General features: G+C 40.0%; 1 protein-coding gene across 2 annotated transcripts in view; it reads left to right on the forward strand.

Moving 5' to 3' along the window:
- Positions 1–25121, forward strand: part of PHACTR3 (phosphatase and actin regulator 3) — a 100110-nt gene that overhangs the window by 13861 nt on the left and 61128 nt on the right. The window contains exon 1 of one of the 2 annotated variants that reach the window (XM_018074024.2): positions 12965–13073. The exons of the other annotated variant lie outside the window; for it this stretch is intronic. The gene's annotated coding sequence lies outside the window, so the exon portion shown is untranslated. Of the gene's footprint in view, positions 1–12964; positions 13074–25121 lie in introns of those variants that run through there. 2 annotated transcript variants of the gene reach the window in all.

Genomic DNA, 25121 nt, shown 5'->3' on the forward strand with positions numbered 1-25121 from the left:
TTAATGGCAATTACAGTAACTAACAGGCATAATGAAGTGCTTTGCATAGGCACTCATGGGAGTTTTGTGCATACAAATCATTTGTATATCTTGCACAAATTTTCTTCATTGTATGTAAAGGAACTCCCTTATATGTTGTTGCCTATTTCATTTTGCACAGCATTTTATACTAAACATTCAAAGAATTCAAGCCCACAGTTCCCACTGATATATATGTTATGACTGACTAACTGCTGAACCAGATTGGATGAATAATGCTTTTTTTTTTCATCAAAGGCTGATTCTTTTGTCTAGCTGTCTGGTAGATCAAGGGCTGTCTTATTTACTAGAAATACACAAATTTTAACTGAACTTTGAGAAAATCCCTTTATGTGTCTTTGGGGCCTTTCTTGAGAATGAACTTACTGGAGCTGATAGCACAGAGGCCAGAATTTGCCAGAGTGCTTTTCTTCCTTTGGTTTTGTTTCATTATTTCAGTGTTCCTTTTTTGTTTTTATTTTTGGAAGACTGAATAAGTCATGCTACTACATGTCATTAAGCTTATCCACTTTCCCTTCCTCTTGGTTTCTCCACACCTAAGATGTGCCAGTTCCTTTCCAGAGTGAGCCAAGCAGAGTCCCCCACGAGCCCACAGCTGCTGTGGCTGTTTCTTTGGTAGAGTGAGGGTTTTTCTCTGTATGTCTTCACTTTTGGGCAATTCTGATGAGATCAGCCTTGAGCAATCTGCAGAACCCATTTCACCATGAAATGGAAAAAAAGAAATGGGAAGGAATCCCCTAAATTCAGAGAAGCAGCTTGCACAGGAGGACATTCCAGAAGGTTTAGCTCCATCAGTGTATGGTTTGGCAGCTCTGTAATGCACCCCAGACTTCTTTCAGGGAGCACAATGACTCACTGCAGAGGAGACAGAGCTAATGATGGTTGAAGAGTCCTAATGATGCATTTTGTGTACAAACAACGTACAAATCCATTATATTCTGCTTTCATTTTATTAATTAGTTATTCATTACCCAATGCACTGTCAATTAAGCCGCTTTAAAGCAATTCCTAGCATCCTCCTGTTCCTTTTATCTGTAATAAATATGTCAGTCTCTGATTAAATGCCTGAATGGTCAGAACACGTTTAGGGGATATGACATTGTCTACCTCTTCCCAGTATGACCCAAGGCTCTGATGACATAATTAAAGCATGCTCCACTGGACAGACCAGCTACCCACAGTGTGCAGCCTCAGTGGGCTCGTCCAAAGTCATGGGGGTTATGATTCCACCTCAAATCAGTCTCCAGGAGTGTCTCAGTGTACACCCTCCAGGACATCTCAGTGTGCTGATGTCTCAGAACTCCCCGAGTCAGCCTGGGCTGGGATGAAGCACGTGGTAAAAACCCCAATAAAAATCTGTGCTTATGAAAATCACAAATTCTCATTTCACAGCGTTTGAAAATAGATAAAGCATTTAAATTGTCACAAACAAGGTACCAAATGGTCGCGTTAGTCTGGGAACACACTCAAGTGGATCAATCTATTCTAATTTGGGTAATTTCTCCTAAAAATTATAGTGGTCTCTCCCATTTAACAAAATTAGGCAACATCTGTGCAAAGCAAGGTTTGAATAGGCAAGCATATGTTTTGCACACATGCAAATAAACTTAATTAAGAGTTGCACTCAGTCACAGAGTGAACTGACATGAGGGACTGGACTAGGGCTGAGCAATGCCACTTGTATTTGGCTGCTGAACTCAGACAATGCACATTTCAAACACACAATCAAAGGCAACATGCAGATAGAAAGTATGAAGGTGCAAAATTATTACCCATGAGGAACTACTTGCTCAGCTATAATGGATGGCATTGAATCTGACTAAACCAGGATGGGCTGTAAAATGAAATTTGGGTCATGCTATCACATTAATTAGTAACTCCTAATCTTGCTAAACTTACTACCTTCTCAACCAGGCAAAAAACCCCCAGACTTTTGCCTCCAGTTCCCCAGATGACCTGTAATAACTTTCAGATTGCATTTTATTTAACTGATGCTGACTTGAAACATGAACAAGTTCTATCCTTTTCAGAAAATACAGAAATAGCTAAAAATGTGAGTTGGAGAGAAAGTCCTCCCTGCTTCTTTTTATAGTCACAGTTTGAATTTCATGCATGGCAGTAGCTCTAAGGCACTGGAGCTATTAGATCGTTTTTAGTTCTACCTATTATGTGAGCTGTTTTGGAAGAGAGAAAAACCTACTCAAATACATTTAAAGATAAAAGCAAAACATGAAACACAGCATTTTGAATCAATGCATCAATGGCATCCACGAGCCAACTGCATCTAAAACAATCCCACAGAGCCTGGATCCACAGCCTGAACCTGTGCAGCAAAACCTGCCAGATTTAGTGGGGTTGTTTAATCCCTGTTGTTGCACTGGGACAATCATGTGTGCTTTGTTTTGTCATTAATTCACACCAATTTTTACCAGTCACAATAATCTAGTGTTGGTGCTTTTATACTCAAATTGGGGGACAGCTGGAAGGGGAAGCCACTCAGTCCATGCAGTGTGACTGGTACCAAACATACTTGACCTCCCTGATCTCTGATGGGATGGATTTTCAGCTGGTGGGAAATGTCTGTCTCCAGTGGGATCAGGAGAGTTAACTCAGGCTGGGGAACTGGTGTGTTCTCTTTCCTTCTCTTTCACTCTCTCCCACATCCACCCCCATTATCTTTAAAATGTTTTAACTGCTTCAGCCAGGCAGAGGAGGAGAAGAGAAGGTAGCTTTTTGTCAGAGTAATTGCCTTGTTCTCTCAGTTTTAATTGAGATGATAAGCCTATGAATCCTAACATTTAGGAAAACAATCCTGAATTGCTGTTGAACCAGCCTGAAAAAGTCATCCAGATATGTCTAGTGAAACATAAACTAAATGGGGTGCAGAAAACCCTGTAGTGTATTGCCTTAGCAGAGGGCCATTAATTCTTAGAACACAGACACAAGTGCTGGATCCACATCTGAGCTTGCAAATGTTGCTTGCACTTTCTGGGGAAGTCTGGGGTCATTGGACATCTTCCTGCAAATAGTGCTTGTTAGAACAGGCTCCTGGGCAGTGGGGAACACCCACATCAAACCACAGAGTTGTGCAGCTCCTTGTTTTCTGCCCGTGTACTGGAGGCAGGTGTTTACCTAATGAAGAAATGCAGGCTTTTCTCTGAAGTCTCTAACAGTGACTGAACCAGTTGTGCACCTTTGTCTGTTATATTTGTGCTTCCTTTTATTTCAAAGGGATTTGAGGGTACTTAGTGCTTTGCAAGGTTTTGAACAGCCAGTGTATAAGAGGAGTGTGGAATTCAGGCTTTGCAAGGACCAGTGCAAGTCAACAGGAGATGGGTCTTAGAAATAACCACTAAGAATTAACATTCTACTAGAAGGAGTGCTTGTGATCCATTCTGCTGTTTTTTTCTTAAAATATTTCATATTTTATATATGCTGACTCCTCTTTTCAGCCAAAGGTATTTTTGATTTGAGGTCTCATAACATTGGGATTGGCCTTTTGCTCTGATCTGTCACAACCTCTGGGCTGACTTGGCACACTAATGATGTCTTCCTGAGGTACTTCCTTTGCCTAAGTCACACATTGGTGAAACAAGAAGTAGAAATGTACAGGAACTTCAGTGAAGATCAGAAGAATCCATATCTTAAATTTCATCTTTTGTTACTGCTGTGCAAGAATAGAAAAATATTTTTGCCTCTCCTCTGCACCACGTGATTTTTAGGCACAAAGACCTTCATTCTGTAGTAGAAAGATGCTGACAGGTTCCTGTTAAAAACTACTATTCAGTCTGTTTTTCTAATACAAGAACATCTGTGTTTTCATGAGCAGAAGTTCCGTGTTGCTGAAGTAAGAGCTGAAAAGATCTTTCCGTTTCCATTGAGGAAAATAGTTGAACTTCCATCCACATCAAAGAGTCTCTATCTGAACTCCTGGCCATTTTAATGGCTTTCTCTAGTAAATCTGAAGGCTAGGAGATCAGTTGTCATGGGAACTGGCAACAGATGACTCAAGAAAACAAAATTAAATGTTGGCTTGATGTCAACAGCTAATCCAGTGCCCTGCCAACTGAAATCACAGCTAACACGAGCCGTGCCCAGCAAGCTGTGATTTGAATGGAGCTGCAGCCAAAGATAGTTTCTCACCCCAGGAACAGGAGAACATTTTAAAAATTGAAACTAATGAGGAGACCCAACAACTTTGGAAACAGTGAAACTTAGAAAAACATTGTTTATAATTGTTGAGTTAGAGCCTTAACAGCTATAAATCAGAGTTTCTTCTTTGACATCAGAATTATATCAAATTAATTACCATTTCAAGATCTGTCTTAGCATTTTCAGAATCCATAAGATTGATTTGTGCTGGGACAGAGTCCAAAAATTGTTTCAAGTTGTGGTTTTAGTGCATCTGTTGTCTAAAAAATCCAATTCTTATGCTATAATCTATTTTGCAAAGGAACATCTTTAGGCACATAATTTTTAGACTTGGAATTTCAAGACTCTTTTTTCTATCAAATCATACCTAGCTTCTTTTGTTCATCATCAGTAGATTTTAGGGTCCAAAAGGCTACATTAAGGACTGTAATTAAGAGAATATATAAAAAATTGTCTTTTATATACAGTGCTGAAAAATACAGTCCTGGTTAAGAACAATCTGCTGATACTTGGCTCCTCCTAGTGACTGTTAAATTAGCCCATATGGAGTGTAATAGAAAATAGAACAGTCCTGAAATAACAGTAGAGTGTGTTTAGAGCTTGTTTACATAAACATGGGCTATGAAATTCTGTGGAGTTTCACTTACGAAAGTACAATGGATTAATTAACTATTAAAATCTGTGTGGACACTCGTGTTGAGAATTAAAGTGAGCTTGATTTAATTTAGCTTTATTCTGTTCCAAAGTAAATGAACCTAAATTGAATTAAGATTACTTTAATTCTAGGATAGAGTGTTCATGCAAATTTAGTGTGGTTTAATTAAGCTACTTCAAGCTCACGCACTTAGGTAATTTGGATTAGATTCTGTAAGCATTTCCATGTCAAAAAGCTCTTGGGATTTATGTAAAGGACAACTTCTAGGCTGAAATGTCTTTGTGAGCAGTATCAGTCTGGTCACCTCAGTAAATGTGCAGTGCCTGACTTCTCTCTTTGTTTTGGGATTTCCCATATTATTGCCATGTTATCTCTAGTGCTGCTACACTACAGGCTATTTATTTGGGAAGATTTTTTGACCTTGCTGCACCCACAACACTTAGAAGTTTTGAGACTTTCCAGCTGTCAGCATGGCTTTGTTGTCACTAGTAGATGGCCAAAGGACTTATTCAGAACCTGTGACAATTCCTTCTCTAAATCTTAAAACACTCATTGGCTTGATCCATAATAAATCCAGCAGGACCTCATCTGCCTTTTTACATGTCTAAAATATATGAAGAGGCCTTCTGAGTGAGCATCTCACATGCCTCTAGATCAGTTTAAAGTCAGGAATAGATTAATCTCAATCTACCCAATGCACCTCCATGTTTCAAGTCCACACTCAGAGGGAATATGAGTCAGCTAAACCTACACAAAAAGAATCTCTGGGTACATCCATACCTCTGTGTAAGGGACTGAAATGGGTGTCTGTCTCAGTCTCATACAAGGGGGCACACAGGAAATCTGGTTCCTATGCCCTGGGGGATGTATTTGAGGAGCTGACAAGAAATGGAAAGAGAAATAGGCTTTTCTGTGCCTCTGCACTGCCCTGGTTGGTGGGTGGGTCTGAGGCATTGCACACACACTGTAAACTGCTTCAGAAAAAGGCAATTTGTGGCTGGCCTATCATGGAGCAAAGAGGGAGTTGTGCTACAATATCATGTCTTTGGAGATTGTGCAATTTATGATCTTTGTTCAAGACTGTGCCTAAAGGCACGATTTAGCCCATATATTGTACATAGAGAGTTCAAAGGAAAGTACATGTGAGTGCTGCACAATTCATCTGCCTGTTCCTCCACTGCAGCTGCATTGTGCATTACTAAAAGTAAATAATGTTCCAGACTCTGTCTCACATCTCACTGTTTGCATTATATTCCACATAGAATGGTCTGTAAAGAACGCAGTTAATGAATAAAATATAAGCTTTAGCTTTTTTAAAATCTTCTCTATTTCAACAAGTGTTTTATGAATTCAAGATTTCTCTATGTATTTGACAGGAGTTTTGACTTTTTGATGAATCAAGGTCCTTTTTTTTCCTGGGCTGTGCACAGTCCTGAGCTGACCTTGGTGCTGAACACTGGCGTGGTGCTCCCTGCTCTGCATTCCAGCATCACTGGTACTCCCGGTGTGAGGGAGAGACGGGTGTTTATGAGGATAGAGACCACGTTGGGGTACCTTACTCTTATTAGCTGATTAATGGAGAGCCAGCCTCAAATTCTTGTGGCAGTTTTTGAGGGAGGCTGATGAAAAGAGGGCCAGAACAGCAGTCCATAAAAGCATTGCTAGACAGTAAAGTCAACAATTCATGACATGCTGATCTGGATCTATTTTTATGGAAGAAAAGATTAGCCAGTTTAGTCCTCAGAGCAATGGAAATATGGTTTCAAGGCCTGTACCATGTACCCTATGCTTATATTTGAACTTGTTAAATGATTTATCCTATATGGGGATGACAGAAACTCATGTTTTCAGAACTGACTACAATCAAAATTCCTACTTTTACACAGTGCAGAAATTGCCTTCTCATTGATTATTCTCTTGAAAGACCATCACAATTTCAAGTGAAAAGGCAAGGGAAGTTGTAAAGTAAGGCTCATATAATGTGAGAAGAGATAAGAGAAAATCTTAAAGGGAATTACAGTTCAGTGTTCCTGCTTTTTGACATCACTCTTTTCACTTTCTCTGATGTTGGCTGGTGAAAAAATGGTCATCCCTCTTTCAAGTGATACACTTCAAGTGATGACTGTTAGAAGTCACAAGGATCTTATTTTAACAAGTGAGAAGGGAAATACACATTGTGTGTGATATTAGGTAATGTCTGAAAAGCTTCCTTCAAAAATTTCTTTAGAGCTCAAACTAATAATTTCAACTGCAAATACAGAAATTCATCCCAAGACATTAGACAATACCAGGTGTTTATTGTCAACAATTGGTTCCTTTTTGTACTAAGCTAAAATGAACGTGATTTACCATTTCTTGTTTTACCAAAGTTACTCTTGCAATCCAGAAGAGTGGATAATTTATAGACTTCTAAGCTTTTCTACCTTTGGCCAAGTGGAATTTTCTGTTGTGCTTCAGTGTTTCTGCCTGAAGGTCAAATACATATATTTGGGACATCTGTAGAAATATAGGTAAATAATTGATGGATGTGGACATGGATTTTGTTTGTAAGGGTTACATAAACTGCTCATAGGATCACAGAGTGATTCAGGTTGTCAGGGATCACAGAAGATCATCTGGTCCAATATAAAGGGTCTTTGCAAGGAAGAGTTTCTAGTTTCTCAGAGGATGCTATGGTTGGAAAATAAACTGAATCATGAAGTTATGTCTTGCAGAAACAAGTGCACAACATGATTATAATTCTCTATTCTCTCACATACCTTAAGAGGAGCTCTTATTCCTGTGGAAATCAGTGCCAGGGAAATAAAAACAACAATGTTGGGTCTTCCACTGCCTTTGGAGTAGTACTTATGTATAATCAGTTTAGAGTAAATTGCCCAGCCCTCATTCCCAGAGCAGTGCTTGGCTGTATGATAATCACAGCAGTGCTCAACAGGACTAGGTGGGATGTGATGCCACAAGAGAGCAGTGCTGGCAGAACCTGCCCTTGGCATTAACTGCCCCCTGATCCCGCTGGGATAGCTGTGTGTGCTGTCCCAGGGGCAGTAAGCTCTGCCAATGGCTAACATTCCCCAGGCACTGTATCCACTTACAGGACTATGATGGGTGTTGATGGAAAGCCCTCGGGTTCTCCCATTTGTGCAGCAGAACTGCTTTTATCATTCTTCACCTCCACTGTTAAGCCAGGCTTAATGATTTTAATCATAGCTCAGCTTTACACTGAGTGGCTTCTGTTTGGAAAGCTCTCCATGAAATGGAGCAAGCAGTGGTGTTGTGTTGGAATAATCACTTCAGACCCTTTGGCTACGTTGTGGCTCTGGAGTCCTGCCTGTGCCGACCTTTCTGTTCCTGACATCCCAACCTTAGGTGTGGAATCTCGTCCCTCTTACACCCACAGCATATCAAGGAGAGCTTTACAAAGCCACAGAGAAAAGATTTAAAACCAACAGGAAACATATTTAAATTCTCAGCCTTTCACCACTGTGCTGTTTCCCCCTTACAGTAATTTCTGGGTTTGGACAGGATTTTATACAACTCAGTTGCATAACAACCTTCCAGTGAACCATTAAATTGCTTACACATACAACAGATTTCTGTGACAGATGATAAAAATAAAAATTGAAAAAGGCCTTTTTGAGAAAATAAAAGGAACTTATTGCCACATTTAAAACCCTAAAATATCCTAATTAAGACTGATCAAGACACACAGGGATAATGGTATATGAATTTTCTAGCTTTTGAAAATTATTCGTAGGACGTTTTAAAGATACTTCCAGGAATATATTGGAATATCTACTCTCTCTTTTTCTACTAAATATAACATTAATTCCAAATCAGCAAAGGTTACAAATGTTATTTACTGAAGTAGTAACAAAGTACTCCAAACATGTTAAGTGTATTCAAATGAAAAATACTTTAAAATAAGAGAGATTCCTCAGCTTCATGACAACAAGAGAACAAATGCTTCATTCTGCAGTATTTCTAAATCTAATCTTAAAGTTTCTGGTTTAAAGAGTAGTTGTTTGCAATTTTATGAGGGTGCCTCTTGTATAGGTATTCATTAAATCTGTTAGAAAAAAAATCTCAAAACTGAGTCCAAGCACAATTTATGACTATTTAAGAAACACTGAATATTATAGTCCTAATTTCACCTAATTTAAAACCTGTTAGGAAAGATTCCTCAATTGCCAATTTTTCTTCAGTGTGTTTCAAAGAGTCTTCTGATTCTATTTGAAGAGTTCTAAATTAGCACTCAGCATTCTGATACACAGATACATTTTCTCAAGATCATTTTTTTCCCTGAAAAATGGAAATCAGAAGCAAAACACCTTGGATTTTCAAGAGATAAGAGCCAGTTTGCACCCACCAACCCCTTCCCCAGTAAGGAAACAAGCTTTTCAGTGTCCACCTATGTTTTGGATGCCAAGTTCATCCTATGTCAACTGCACAAGTCATTACCTGGTAACTCTGACAATTTAATCTCTTTTTACTGGAAGACTTTTAAACAATAAAACACTGGAAGATGGAAAGTTGCCCAGCTTCACTGAAAGGAGTCATCATTTATTACCAGCAAAGACTTATATTTTAGCTATAATCCAAAGTTCTATGATCTCACAGATAAATTAATATCTTCTAAACCAGAAATACACTGGCATCTGAAATGTGGACTGTTATATCCAAAACTATTGCCACATGCACAGAATTCAACATGAGACATTCAGGATGCTTTAGTTCACATACCTGAAACATGTTTGCTAAGAAAAGCTTAACAAAAGCTTTGTTCTCCAGACAAACACACTCTGAGTGGGGTTCAGATTCTTAAACAGATATTTTAAACAGGCATATATTCACTGCAGAGATTATTTATTCCTGCAGTGTAAGTAGCCAGAGGTGCTTCATATATGGAAGTATAAAAATGAGAGTTCTGAGTCTCAGGCAAAAGGGGAAGATTAAAGTCTGGGTCCTGTTAGAGAGGAGAAGTTCTATTTTATTTATGGCAGTGAAAAATCTGAATCTGAAGTTAAGCCATTCTAAGCTTTTGGGGAATTTTGCCCATCAGCAAGAGTACAAGACATCAACTATCTCAGTATGTTTATCCATTTCATAGCTCAGTCCTATATCAAAAACTTGCAGTGGTTGCTGCAGCCTCAGAAACCCTCCAGCATTTTCTGGGGGGCTGTGACACAACTCCTCCATTGGTTAACAACCACTGATTCAGACAAACTTCGGCACCAGAAAAGATCTGTTTATTTTTCTCTTACCTTTAAGAAGCTTTTGCCAGATTTTCAAACTCTAGTGCCTAAATTCCAAGTGTTCAGAAGCTTAGCAAACATGGTTTTAGAACCCAAAGCCTGTTTGCACATAAGGCATCTCCCCGACAGATGAATCCTATTAACCTTGTTAAGACTAAGCACTTAAATTCAAACACATGTTTGGGAACTCTGCTGGGTCAGTCTCTTTAATTTTTATTAAAGATTTTGCCTAATACTTTTTATTTACACTTGAAAGTTGGGCCTTTGTTTGCCATAGTGTTTTCCAGAACTTCAATAAGTAGAAGGGATGAATTCTGAATGGTGAGATTGTCATTGTCTTTTTTTTTTTTTAATTAACTAAGGACTTCAACACAACCAAGGAAGCACTTTTTGATAAGAGGGTGTTTGTCCTTTTCTCTGTTCGACTTTATCTTCCACTTTTCCCTACTTTATGTTATTTATCTGTCCAATTTTAGGATTCCTCCATTCAGGAATAATTCAGGGAAAGGTTAGTGTTGCCAGCAACAAGGTGAAGAGACAAGATAATTGAACAACCTCCTTTGCCTTATGATACAACACAAAGATCATTAGACTTTGCAGCACATGCCTGAGAGATTCTAATGGAAGAACTTAATGAATAACAATTAGATTAATGGCCAGATGCTGACTGATGGGTCAGGATAAGGCTCACTAGCAAATTTCTACTAAAAAAGTGGTTTTTTTCAGCTTGTCACTGCATTTAGTTCTGTGGGATATTCATCTCTCATGACAACATAGACAGAATTACATAAAAACAACCAGGAAACTCAGACTTATCAAAAACTTCCCAACTTTCTGGGCTGGATTTCCCTCTAGAGAGAATCTGATTCTTCCAAAATGCTAAAGTCAAACTCAGGAAATATAAGGAAGTCCTTACCTGGAACATACACACACACACACAAACATATATATAGTATATGTGTATACAGAATTGATCCAGGTTACGCCACTGATGTTAATTAAAAGTCTCCCAATGATAACAGTCACTAAACCAGTACTTCATTAAATTTTTTCCTTAAAATACCCCTCAGGGAATAAACAATGGGCCATCCACTGAAGTCCTGTTTATGACTGAAAGTCCATGCCTCTGTTTTACATATGTTCATTGAATTAAAACACTTTTCTGTTATCAATTTTCTGTTATCCATATGATTAGTGCATGTTTTCAGAAGCAGCAGTTTACCTGAGTTGCAATGGATCCTTTAGTCACCCACTAAACTATTCTGGAAAATACACGTGGGTGGTTGTAGATGATGCATAAGAAGACTCAATAAGAGAAAAACTTGTTAATATGTATTTCCTAGGGCAAAAAAAGAGATTGTGATTTCCTTTAAATTTGTAAGATTTTATCGAAAACATACTTAGAATTTCTCCCTGGATTTTGCCAGTTCACCAGCAGGAGCTGTGCCCTGTGCTCCGAAGTGGAATTGTTTGCCAGAACACTGTCTCAGGAATTACATGACTTAATATCTACAGGAGCAGACAGTGCTCAGTTTATTTTAAAAATATTTTCCTTTAGAACTGAAAAACGATAACTTTGGAACATGGGTTTGATATCCAGCATTTCAGTCTACTGCAGCTGGAATACAATAGTGCTCACTAGCAGGGACAAGGTATTTCTGAGCTGAAGCATCCGTGGAATGGAATTTCAACACAGAACTGTGAATAGTGATTAATTTGGAAGCGCACAAGAATTCCTGTACCTGTGGTTCCTGGCCAGTTCTGTACAGACACCTTGGAAGCAAAGACCTTGGAAAAGAAGAATTGTTTTTCACTTTGATCTCATTTTCTGCATCATTGGCATGGAATACTTGCACAGAACAGTCATTGTGGTTTTAAGCCTGCTTTTGCCTTTGTGCAAGAAAGCCAGTGTTTTTAAATTTAGATGGTAATAATATGTTCCCAGTGACAAAATAATGTACCAAACCATTCTGAAATATGGCTCGCTCGGAGCTGAGAGCAATGCAGCTGTTCACTGAGAGTCCTCTCTTGTTTCTTTTAAATCTGGAGCATCTGCCTTTCCAAAACACTTCAATGTTAAGTCTCCCTAATGAAGGCATTTAGGATTGCAGGAAGGAAAGACTGTTTTCCTGCATTCTGGGAAGTATGGCTAAGACTGGGTGAGGACTAATATGAAATTTAAATATTCTATAAAAAAAACAAACAGTAAGGGAAAAGGCCAAGACAGGCTTTCACTACTGTAATTTAGGCTGGAATCTTTTCAAGCAGTTTGCTGACAGTGCTATAAGACAAAATTGCCTTGGGAGGAAGGAATCAGAGGTTTGATGTGGTAGCTGACCAAAAGTTACAGCGGGGTTCGAGGCATTTTAATGGCCAAAACATCTCTGGTTGGTTTGTTTCGGGTGTTAGACCAAGTCTAGAGCTCTCCTCCAGCATTTCCAGTGAGAGACACTGATTAAACAGTGACTCCCAGCTTCTTTGACAGGACAGGAAAAAGAGCAACTTTTGCAGCAAAGAGAAGCTGATTTGCAGATTTTCATCTGGTTCTTCATTTAGAAAGCTGAGCCCAAGTCTGAGCATTCCGTGGGTTCTCCCAGTTGCACACAGAGCACAATTAACGAGCCCGGCGCTGTCAGTGAGACATGATCGTCGTGGTTAAAATAGGCAATGCCTTCATCTGTTTTACATAAGATACACAGCCCTGGAGAGAGCCCAAAGGGTCCATCCTGCTATTCCTGGGCAACTTGAAAAAGTGAAGGAGTTTCAAGGGAGAGCAGGAACAGGGGAAAGGAAAGAACCATTTTCTTCTGGGATTGAGCTGCTGCATTTCGTGTGCTCCGAGCAGCAGCAGCACTCGGAGGTGAGTAGAAGGAATAGAAGAAATGAATAGAGACATGGAGAAATACTTCCTTCCTGCCATGGATGCTTTATTTTGTTAAACTGATCCATCATATCTACTTGGAGTTTTAACTGAGGTGAGTGAACATCAGGGTATTTTAAAAATATGTCTGTGGTTCTGTACTGAGGGAACGCTGCTTTTAACATGAAGGAATTAGGACTCTTAGGATGTTTTGCATGTGATACAATATGCAAGATTGTGTTATTCTGTGATCATTTGGAATATGGAAAAAAAAATCCATTGGCTCTGTTTCACCTGAGAAAGTAGATTGTTCTTTCATACTCTGTGCCCTGCAAATCATACATTTCATAACCATGAATATGTTCCTCCCAACCTGGGAATCAGGGATGGTGCTGGCAGATTAATTGCACAATTCAGTTACATGTGCTTCATTTCAGTGGTGACAGAGACACTTTTCCAATAGGGAGAGAGATTTATTCTACAGTTGTGTGGCAGAGAAGCTGGGGGGCAATAAAAAGAATTTTCCCACTACAAGTGCCGTAATACATTTTAGTTTAGGTGTGTGTGGAATAGCTGGACTTTTTCCTCCTGGCACTGCTGAGAAAAAGAGTTTTGCTAAAAAAATCCAGCAGTGCAAGAAAGTTCATTGCTATGAAACCTTTAAATCTGGTCAGATAATCTAACAGTTGTCCAGCATGCCTGTGACTGCATTTTGCTATATAGTTTGAAGATGCAGATGTTTTTATGCTACCTAGTACTTGGATATTGATGTATTTTAATTTTCAACCTACAGTTTAAAAAATCAAAAAAGAAATGTATTATTTTATAAAATGCAATCTTTTTCAGTAACGCATAAACCAACATATTGAAGCTTTCAGGAGGTTCTTTTTTTTCTATACATTTGGATCTGCATTATGATTAAAATAAAGTGCCTGGTGAAATTAAATTCACATACTTTAAAAGAAGCCATCAATTCCCTTCCTCTCTCACTCTTCCTACACATTATTCATCTGGTATGTGAAAAGCTGTTCTGTGGCTTCCACACAAAAGCAAAGTGAAAAGAAAGCCAAGGATGTTTTAGTTAAATAACGATTATTTTCAGGATCCTTTTAAAGCACAAACCAAAATGTTCTCCATATATTGTGAAAATACATAGGTGCTTTCAGATATATACCAGAAAGCCACTATGTTAAGAGCACATTATTCAGATTTTAAAGGCAAGAACTAAACACTTAAAAACCTCCAGAATTATGGTTGTCTGTGAAATCTTCCCTTGGTTCCTTGTGCATTGTGAGGCAGCCTTAAAGTGCACATCACGCACTCTTGTCTCCAGTAATCTGTGAAGGCAGAAGTTATTCATACATTCTGAAGCTTTTCTGTAGTGCCCATCACTGCAGTACCTGCTCCACTAAAGCTCTGGGTGGTGTGGGGCTGGGGTGTCCACTCCACAGATCTGAGGAGTGTGCAGAGCATCAGAGAGGGATTTAAAAACGCTGATTTTGGTTGCCTCGCTTGAGACATGTTTACTGTGATTTTCCAGACCCATTAGATAAGGCACTACTTTATGTGCTTGGAGAATAATGGCTTACTGAATTCTCTTGTGGGTTCTTAACTACCTGAGGATTTACATCTCAGCTGTAGGTTGAAGATGAGCACCTTGTTCAAGTGACTTACTCTTTCCCCCCACAAGCAGTCTGGCAGAGGAAGGAGAGAGATCCCAGTTCTCCAAGACCTTCTCCATCTTCCTTTTTCCACACTCCCCATTCCCAACTTCTGTAGCAAAGCCATTATACAGTTTCTCAGGGAATGCCTATAGAACACTGCACTAAGATTATGTAGCTCACAAGAGGCATGTAAGAGTTCTAGTAAAGACTTCAGAATATAAATTAAAGCAGCCCCAGACCCTCTGCCACAAAGATCAACATCTGTTTTGTCAGATCTACTGCAGAGAATAACAGGGTAACCAACTGAACCAGCATGGGAATGAAGGGGAAACCTTTCCCAGCACCCATCAGGCATTTCCCAGTAGAGGAATAGTGTCTGAAATCTTGGATTCCATATGGGGTTCTGGAGGACACTGTTTTGAGTTCAGTTTTTTTCATTCTATTTAAATCTCTCCAACTGAGTTTTGTCTCTCTTGAAATTTTGGCTCCAGATCTTTCTCTCTCTCTCTCTCATATTTCTAATCCTACACTTCACCACTCCAAGGCACAAGTTTTCTTCCCTTCAGTTTAAGTGTGGGACAGACTTTTAGGGCACGTGCTTTGAAGGCAAAGCCAATTAAGAAGTTGTTCTGCCTTTAGCTGTTTGTTTCCATTCCCACTTGTAGTTCATCATCCTGCACTCAGCTGCTTGTCCTCAATTTTTGCCCACTGAATGGTTTCTGAGGCAATGTTGGGAAGTGTAGCTTTGAAATAACCCAGGTTTAGAGGACCCTTGGAAAAAGAAGTTGAATTATACACATTAAAGGGTTAACATCTTTTAAAAGTAAGCCTGGGAAAAGTATGTTAATCTCCCTTTAAATGAACAATATATTTTTTTGCCATTGGATTTATAGTGTTGGTCAATAGATTGAATCTATAACATGTAATTCCTAGTAGTGCCAGTCTTTATACCTTAATAATCTATAGTGGCTATGCTGAAAGCATTAAGTGTTATACATAAGAGCATGCTATGAATGCTTATTATTATTGATATTATGAGTTGATAAATTATACTTGATTAATTTATGGATCTCGAATGTGTGGAAATATCTTGTCCACCACCAACTCCTTGTTTCTGCTGGAAATTTGACACTATTTTGCAAAGGAACCCTGAGCAAACAGAATGTGATTAACATAAATTGTGGAGGGTTGAAAAGGAGCTGATTTATAGTAAACCTCATGGGGTTTATTTAAATAAATACCATTGTAGTATTTACTTCAGCATGGCCTTGTCACAGTTAAAATTGCCCAGTACAACATCAGCCTTGTGTGACTGGAACACTTTCCCTCACTCTCCTGGTGCTGTTTGAGGTGAACAAGTAAAAGATTTCCAGTTTTGTGTGGGTATTTTCCTGCTCTGTGGTTTCCACCTAAACACTTGACAGGCTGTTGTGGTGAAGCAGAGAGTGGAGTACGAAGCTGTTTGGAGGGAGAAATCTCTTTACCTGGGGAAATAAAAATGTTTTTCTTAATGGATGGGCATCATCTGAAATCTGATTAAGCACATGAAGGATGGGAATCCCAAAGGCCTGTGTGGTGACTGAATTAGGTTTGCAGTTTGGTTTGGAGCAGCCATTTTACCTCAGCATTGCACTTTGCTTTTGCTATTTCCAATCTCTAAGTGATGTCTAGGAGAGGTAACTTTGCAATGGCGGGATATTTTCCATCCCTTTTTCCCCTGGGAAAACCTTCTCATTGTTTCCAAGAGTTGGAAGAAAATGATTGTATTTTAGCATAAAATTTTTGAAAATTGTTTGCATTTTTCATGGCACAGGAAATACTGTTAGTATTTCTTATGTTTCATTTTATGAAAGCACTTTCATATGATGTATATTTTTTTAACTTATTTTGTGCTGGAGAGTCCTGTGGCAGATCCTTAGCAGATATAAGCAGTAATAGATCCACTGATTTCATAAGAGCTGGAACAATTTATAACACTGATAGTGAATCTGCCCTTGGAAAATTCTTTTTGAAAGTGCTTAGTTGTTTGTGGTAGGAAAAAGTTTTGTGGTTAAAATACTGGGCTAAGGAAAGGGTCTGTTCTCTATCCAGTTCTTCAAAACTTTGGAAAAATCATTAAAATCTGAGCCTCAGTCTGTTTTGTAAAGTTTGACTAGCCTCTTTTAAAATATTTAAATTGCAATCTCTTCAGAAAAAAATATTCTTATTTATTAATTATTATCTTGGTTGTTTTCCCAGCTTGTTTCTTGGAGCTAATATATGGCTCTAAAAATACCCCAAACTTGCCCTGCAGCTTTTACAACGATGTTCTTTGAATTCTAAGAGGCAAATTGCAAAAAAACCCTCCAACCTTCTTACTTGGCACCACTGTAGAGCCCATCAGTGTAGTTAAGGCTGAGCCACATCCAGACAGGGGCTGGTTTGCTGGGAGTAGTGATCACACAGTAATCATGTTATGACAGAGATGTAAAACAAGAATGAAGATGTCAGAGCTACCTAGCAGCGAGTGTAAATTTAATCTTAAGATAAAAGCATATCAAATATCCCCCGGTGGCTTATTGCCAGAGATGCTAATTGGAAAAAACTGTATTATGCAAAGCCATTTGTTCCAAATGGCTCTTCAGGGACCAGGTTAAGGAGGAGTTTCCCCTGTGTGGTTTGGTCTTGTTTACAGAGGTTGTTAATATTTGCATAACCATCTCGGTGAAAAAATGTGTCAAGTGAATAAAACAGACTTCAATGTAACTCTGGAAATTTCGGTTTTCAATGAAAGAAAACATTTCAGGGAAAAGCTGTAAATTGCAGATGCTGTCAGTAGTAGAATATTACATTTCCCCTCATATAGCCTGGATCACTGTCTTCAGGACAAAGCATAGGGATAAATAATTTTGGACTCAGTAAATGACTGCTTTATCAAACAGCAACCTTAGAACCCACAAAAAAAGGTACAATCCTGAATTTCTTCTGGAGTGGTGCCTAGGGCTGGGTTCAGAAGGGTGTTAGGGGGTAACAGCCAAAACATAATTGTATTTTAGAGGGATAGGAGGCCCAGTGCATCCCTGTGCTTAATTTCTAGAAAAGGAACTATGTTAAAATGAGGTATTTAGGTAAAAAAGGAAACCCTAAAATAGACAGTCCAAAAAGTGAGATGCCTACAAGATGCCTTTAAGTTGATAAAAATAGAGTGTATTTGAAACCCAGGTGAAATATATGCCCACAACTCAGGATAGAGCTGTCATAAAACACAAGGAATGGCAATGGGAAAGTTAAGGAGATGCTGGAGGGAAAAGGTTGGTATTCAAAAATTAAAGTTTACCAAAATGAAGGTAGAAACTCTGTGCATCTTTCTCATTTCCCCTTCCCTAGCACTGAAATGGTGCTGAATAGCTCCTGTGACAGGGAAGGAGCCTCCTGCCAAAGGCACTGCCAGGAATGTCCTCTCTGTTAAACACTCATCCAGCCATTGTCTTAAGACTCCAATGGACACTGCAGATGATAGTCATACCTTTCAAAGTAAATTAAATTTCTTGTATCCCTTTTACTCCAAGAGGATAAATGAAGCCCAGAGGGAAGAGAAAGTTTGCTCAAGGCCACCAGAGAAGTCAGTGGCAGGACTGCACAAATTAAAAATCAGCAGTTCTCCCAGGTTTGGGATCTCTTGGCCCATGCACAAGACAATCTTGATGAAGAGACACAAGAAATGTAAATAATGTCCAATTTATGGATTATTGTCTGAAAAAACCCCACACTGAAGCATAAATCCCATAAAACTTGTGATTGAATCCTGAGCTGGCAACACTGTGTGTGTTAGAAGATTAATAATATTTTTCTGCTAAGGATTTACTGAAAAATAAGTGAGCTACCCCTTAGCAACACCTTCCCTGCTCCATCCACCAAAGCCAACTCTGCCATGGAGCTCTCTCAGCCACACCAACACCTGTGTTACCACATGTCATTACAAATAAATAATGCATCTTTGAAGTGTCAGGTTTGGGAATTGAGAATGAGGAGTTGTTGGAATCATTGCCCCAGGTCGGCAGGTGACCCAGCCTGGGTGAGGGTGCACAAGCTGTCGGCTCAAATGGAGCTGCTTCCAGCCTGGAATGCTCTGGGAATTAACTTTGTCAGAGGGCTTTTGCTTATCAGAAGCCAAACAACACAAAGCTAATAGTATAACAATGTCCAGCAAAGAAAAACCTGTTAATTCCCTGATAAATCCATGAGAAGTCACTGAGAGGTCGTGGGCAGTTCCACCACATCCTTTCTGCCTGTGGTGTGATGGAAAACCAGGAAGGCCTGAGGAAGGGAACCGTGTGCCTCGTGCCACAGCAGCTCCTGGAAGCCCCTCTTTGCCCTGGACTCTCAGTGACATTCTCCTCCTCAGTGTCACCCAGCTCCCAGCAGGGCCAGAGCAGAGGGATTCTTGCTCTCATTCTGCAGGGAAGGTGCATGTGAAGCTTTGTTGTCCCTGTCAGGGCTGTCTGGAAGTACCTGCTTTTCCATCTCAGCTCCCAAGTTCCAGAGAAGCTGTGCAAGCAGACACCTCAGTCCAGTGCATGTCTGAGATGTGAACCTGCCCCATGGGCACAGTTAGGACCATTATGCAAAGTGGGTAACCAAAAACCAAAAAATATCTAATTAAACATCAGTTTGCTGTTATGCAGCCAGTAGAACTGTATCAGTTTATAAATAGTGCCCATGGATCTCCCCTGCTGGATGACACAGGATTACTGCTGGGAAATTTTTGCAGCTCTTTGAAATCCTGCAGAATGAGACATCATCAGGCAGCACAGAAAGAGATGACAAAGAGAGGAGAAGCCTGGATAGAGACAGAAATATGAGACTGGCCTTATTAACACAAAGATGAATTTTAACCTGCAAATACAGGTTTGAAAACTGCAAACGTGATCTCCCATTATTTAAATACCACAATCCTTTCTCCAGCCATCCTGCCTTCAAAGATGTTCCAGTTTTAATAGATTATCTGACATTTAAAAATAAAAGTGTGGAGAGAGTTGCTAATATATTTAGACTGGGGAGCTTCATTTTGGTCATCTCTGCCTTCAGCTTCCTCTTAAAACATTTAATAGAGCCTCATTCCTCTTGGCTTCTATGAAGTGGGGATTTTAATTTATTTATGCTGATGAGGAACTTTTCAATATCCTCTTCCCCTCTTGTCACCATTACAGAGAAGAGGGCAATGATTTTTAGAGGAAACTGTTTTTTATCTAGAACATGCAAAATTAAAAAGATACTGGAAAATGCAGCATAATTCAGGCTCACAGCACTCTGGAGACCTAGTTAAAGAATACCTGTTAATGGATTAATTTGTCATGCTCCACATGTGCAGAGGGATGTATTTCAGGGAATATATAGACCTACAGTATAAAATCCATTTCAGAAGTAATGTGATGAAATGGTGGAAGCTTGACCTGATGAAAGTACTAATTTGTTTGAATATCCCATGATTTGTTAAATATACAACCAATGCTCAACTTCACCCCTTGCAGTGGTTGAAGAGGAAAGTGTGAGTAAGCTGACAGTTCTTGTAATATTTAATGCAGCCAGCCCCCTCTCTACCTTCTGCTTCTGCTTAATCTATTTATGTATAACTTTGCTACCAGCTATTGCTTTAAATCTAAAATAAAGGACAGGGTTAATTCATAGGAAGGATGGGTCTCTCCATCCTGTGTTCCCTTGAGGTGCTTGTGCCAACTTTCTCCAGATTTGTGCACCAGAGACCTTCAGATTTACTCCTTCTCTGTTCTTTAATTCTTTCTACAGAAAGTTCATCTCCCTGCCCAGAAAATCTTGAGATTTTCTTAGAAGTCATGTAACTTAAATTAAACCAGGGGTTATTGAACCTTTATGACTCACTTTACCAAGCTCTGCTGAATAACCATGTGGGCCAGAAAATTTAATTAATTTCTATTGTCTATTTGCAAAATCTATTAATGTTCTTCCAGAAGAAATGAGCTCTGTCACTCACAGAAAACTGAGCTATCAGACCCTAATGTTATTTTTGCAGCACTATATTTTTTTGCCAAAATTAGATCTCAGTCTATGGCAAGATTATCCAGACATGATCACCAGGCACCACTACCTGGCAGCACTTTGGAAAGATGAACAAATATATTCAAGTATCAGAAACCTTCAGAATTTCTGGTTTTTACTTTTGGAGAATAAGCCTTAAAAATTTGATCCAAGGGTTCAAAACCAGACAACCAAGGAGATCCATCCCTGTCCCTTGCCCTTTTTCCACTGTAAAAAAAAAAAAGGAAGGGGATACTTGGAATTTTCAAGATGATGTTACAATTCAGATATCAAGCAATGGTGATAAAGCTAAAGGAGTTTTTTTCTACATGTTTGCAAGTCAAAAGTCTTCTCCCTTTTTTTCAGTGCCTATTTTTGTGGCCCAGTAGATTTTACCTGGGTGTTACCCCTGCACTGCCATGGAGAGGCAGCAAAAAACACTACACAGAGTGGGGAAAAACAGCAGGATCCTCTCACCTCTCCCATTACCCCAGATAATGAGAACTTTTCCCAGCTTTTCTTATTTGTCTCAGGAAGATGAAAGATGGGTGGTAACTCCCTTTCAATACAGCCTTTAACGATCATCTGGAAGGTGAGAAGTGAGACACTTGGGCACAGTGAAACCCCCAACCAGCAACTGCAACAATCTGCAAATGCAGAGGAGGCAATTTATCCCAAAAGACAGACCATATTATTTTCTTCTGAGCATACAATTGCACAGCAACTTAAAATACCATTATCAATGCAGATACAAATATGTATCTGTCATTCCATAACTACTGAAAAACAGTTTGATGCTTGTTCCACTGAGCTACTTTATTTTTTTTTTTTGACTAGTTTCCATCCCTAAATAATATTTAGATTTTAGAGACCATCTATAAATGGGGGGGGGGTAATATATAAATTACCCACATTGCATCTGTATTCTGGTCTACAAAGGTCTAGTCTACATAGTTCTGGTCTACCTAGTTCTCACTTTTCTCTCACTTGAGAATGGAGTTGGATTCATAAGCAAAGCAAGAAGCAGCCCTCCCCATACCCTGAAAGACAGAGCCCCGTTTGAGAGGGCAGAAAATCCCAGGAAATTTGCACTGGACATTGCTGGAGATTCAAAACAGCATTTGAAAGATGCTCGTGAAATTCTTTGAATGAAATGTTGAACAGGGATCTAAAAATGAACTTTGGTTATTCAAAGCAAACAGCATAGAAAGAAAATTAGTATTGTAAGAAGAGAAAGGAGCTGATTGCTTTTTATGTTTCTGCTCATTAAAAGTGTGATTAAATTGAGAAGCAAGATAAGGTAGGCCATGTGTCCTGTATTTGCACTGAAGATAGCCAGGCAGCAGCATGTTTGACTTCAAACTAAATTCCCCTGTAGCTGTGCATCCTAGTAGGGCTTGATTTTATTAAATGTCATGCTAGAAACTATTACTTTGCTGTGTTTGTATGAAGTAGCTGCTGGTGCCATCCCATCTGTGCCTCAACCCTCATTAGCCCCTGCTCTTCTTTTCTGCAAAGATTAATCTATTTTGAGAAGAATCATGGCAAGAAATGATGCTTGTTTAGCGAGGTCTCATTCTGCAAACTGTGAGAAGCGTGGAACTGTCCTTCTGTTTGCACTAATTTAAGGCCACAGTGTCAGAGGGGGATGATTAACTGAGCCTGCACAAAGGCATGGACTGGTACTGCTGGTGTTGCTGGAGTGGCTGAGTGGTTACACACGTAGTGAGCTGCCCAAGAGCAGCTCTTATGGGATTCATACCTACAGCTGTGGCAACTGGAGCTCAAATTTGGGCTAAATATGCACGTGCTGCTGTACAGCTGCACACTACATGTTTTTCTGATGGTCAGTGCAGACATTCTGCACCCCATTCACGTTTGTTAAACACCCCAGCTACCTGTTTGTGCACCTTCAGCTCTCTTGCACTCCAGACCTCACAACCTCCATCGTGTTCAGAGCAAGACAAGGTGTTGTGTCACTGGGCAGCTCTGGGGAACTCCCTCAGCCTGTGACCACAGTCAGAATTTGCTGGGTCCAGGATTTAGCTGAAGAACCTAAAGGCAGAATGCTGGATCAATATTCAGAGGTGAAGGTTCTCCTTCCAGCACTGGATGAACCTGAGACAGGTCACACTGCACATTCTGCTTTAGCTTCCCTCCCCTGTAAAGCACTTGAGTGCATCATTACAAAACAGTATTATGTAAGACTCGGCTGTTAAGTTAAATTAATAACTGGCAAACATGATACAAATACATGATACTGAGCTATTTCATGTGGGTTTCTTAGATAACCCTTAATGACCATAGAGCATCCAGGTTGATGTGTAGGACAAGATGGTGAGGACCACTTGACTGAAGAGTTTGTGTGTCTAAAGTGGCTTTTCAGTTGCCAAGGTAAAATTTCTTTGCTGAGTGCCAAAGAGCATCATGGAAGAAGAGAGTTGTTTTCCTTCTTAAATGGTCAAAACATAAGTTAAACCTGCCTTTAGGCAGGCTCAGTGTATCCCGAGGCCACCCTGGAACGTTTTCAACAAATAAAAGAGGTTTGCAATTTAAACAGGAACATGTGGGGTGTTTTTTTCAGCTGGCTTTGCCAGTTTTGGCTTGGGAGATGCTTAACTGTCAAAGCTTTTCACTTTTAATGTTGCCTAAATACAAAGTAGCACTGCCCTTCTCGCCTTGCCCTTCTGCCAAATGGGGGGGGCAAGGCGGGGGACAAAAATAAAGAAAAAAGAAGAGGGCCAACAAAAAAAGTCAGAGGGAAAAAAATACCAAGAGAGGTGAGGAGAGCTAAAGAACCCTTAGTGGGAACAAGTTAACTCTTGTTTACAATCCTATCACTGTGCATTTGGTCACTCGAGCGTTAGAAATATGAAGATTCAAGACAGCACTGTAAGAGATGCCAAAATTTAACTTCTAACTTGTGCCTTCTCTTGTTTTCTTTGAAAGTCAACTTACATGCTCCCAGCATGAGTTAGATGCATTATTGAGAAGGGGTTAGGAGCAGCCTGGCTGAGCCAGGCACTGGGCTCTGCTGGGCCGTGGCTGCTGGGGAGCTCTGTTGGCTTTATGAGATCTCTGATGCCGACGGTGCTACCCTAAAATCAAGCTCCCAACCCCTCTCTCACTCTGACCTACGTGAGAAGTAGCTATTTTATAATGCTAATCCATATTACCAACAGGCTCCTTGACGGGTTTTTTTTTGGATTTTAACATGTAGTTACGTAATACAGCATGTAATACTGCGTAGACACAGTAGAGATGCAATGCATAGATACAGACTCTAGAATATCTGCTGAATTTGGGGAGGGTGGAGCATGAATGCTCTAGTGCATAAGCCAAAAGCCCAAAGAAAAGCAAACATGAGGAGAGGGTGGTCTGTTTTGCTCTGAAAATGGGTTTGTTCTGCACGAGCCTCACTGGCTGTGTCTGCACAGCACAGGCTCCTGCCCTGTGCAAACCCTCTCCTTGCTGCTCTTGTAGCAGTAGCTGCTGTTGAGAGCTGAGGTCACTGAGCAGAAGAGATGTGTTCAGAGGCTGGAGCCACCACGTGATGTCTCATTTTGGTTCTTTCTACCCAGACCTGTGAGCTGGGGCTCAGGCAGAGTTGTGTTGGTGTCACATCACCCTCTGGCCCTGCCAGGCTCTGCTGTTCACACCAGGTCTGTGCACGAGTGCCTGTACCAGCAGTGCCTGTTTCCTGCACATCCCCCGTGGGCAAATGACCATATTCCTGTCAAATCAGCCAGAGCTGTGATACAGTTGGTGCCAGCTCTGTGCTTTTGTGCCAGATCGATGCCAACTGTGAGATGACAGACAAAGCCTGATATGTGCAATTGGTGCAGGAAAATGATACCTGATCCACAAAAACCTTGCAGGAACCAGGCTGACTGATCAGTGTATTTTAAACATGTTTGAGAAGGCAGAATGAATTTCTACTGGATCTGCATTTTGTACCATTGGGACCATGATCTGTTTGATCTGATACTAAATACCCTAAAACTTGATTTATTGGATACCAGCCCAAGGCTTTGTAAACCAAGGCCTACTTGTGTCTGTATCTTCTAAGGGTTTATCTACCTTGTAGAAGAAAAGTTGTGTCAGGGAATTGAGCTGCTGTGTCTAATTCCATGCCATGCAAGCATCATGGAGATACACACCTCCTCCCATCCAGCACCCTGCTGATGGAGAGTGCTGCTCAGCTCTCCATTTTAGAGCTCACAGCCATGCAAATGCTGCAGAATTGGGTTTGGACTACTCAGAGATCTCTAGCACAGTGTCCCCGTTCACTTTACAAATATCTTGTCTCCATTTCCTTACTGAAGAAAGAACAAAGTCATAAGGTGCTTTTGATTTTCATTTTTAAGGATTCTATTTGGATTTTAGAAGGTTTATTGTGAAACACATGTTTTGGACAACACACCCATGTGTTTTTGCAGATATGATCTCTGGGTGATCCCGCCAGG

Source organism: Manacus vitellinus, unplaced genomic scaffold, assembly GCF_001715985.3.
Source record: "Manacus vitellinus isolate BGI_N305 unplaced genomic scaffold, ASM171598v3 scaffold_26_pilon, whole genome shotgun sequence".
Classification (NCBI taxonomy): Eukaryota; Metazoa; Chordata; class Aves; order Passeriformes; family Pipridae; genus Manacus; species Manacus vitellinus.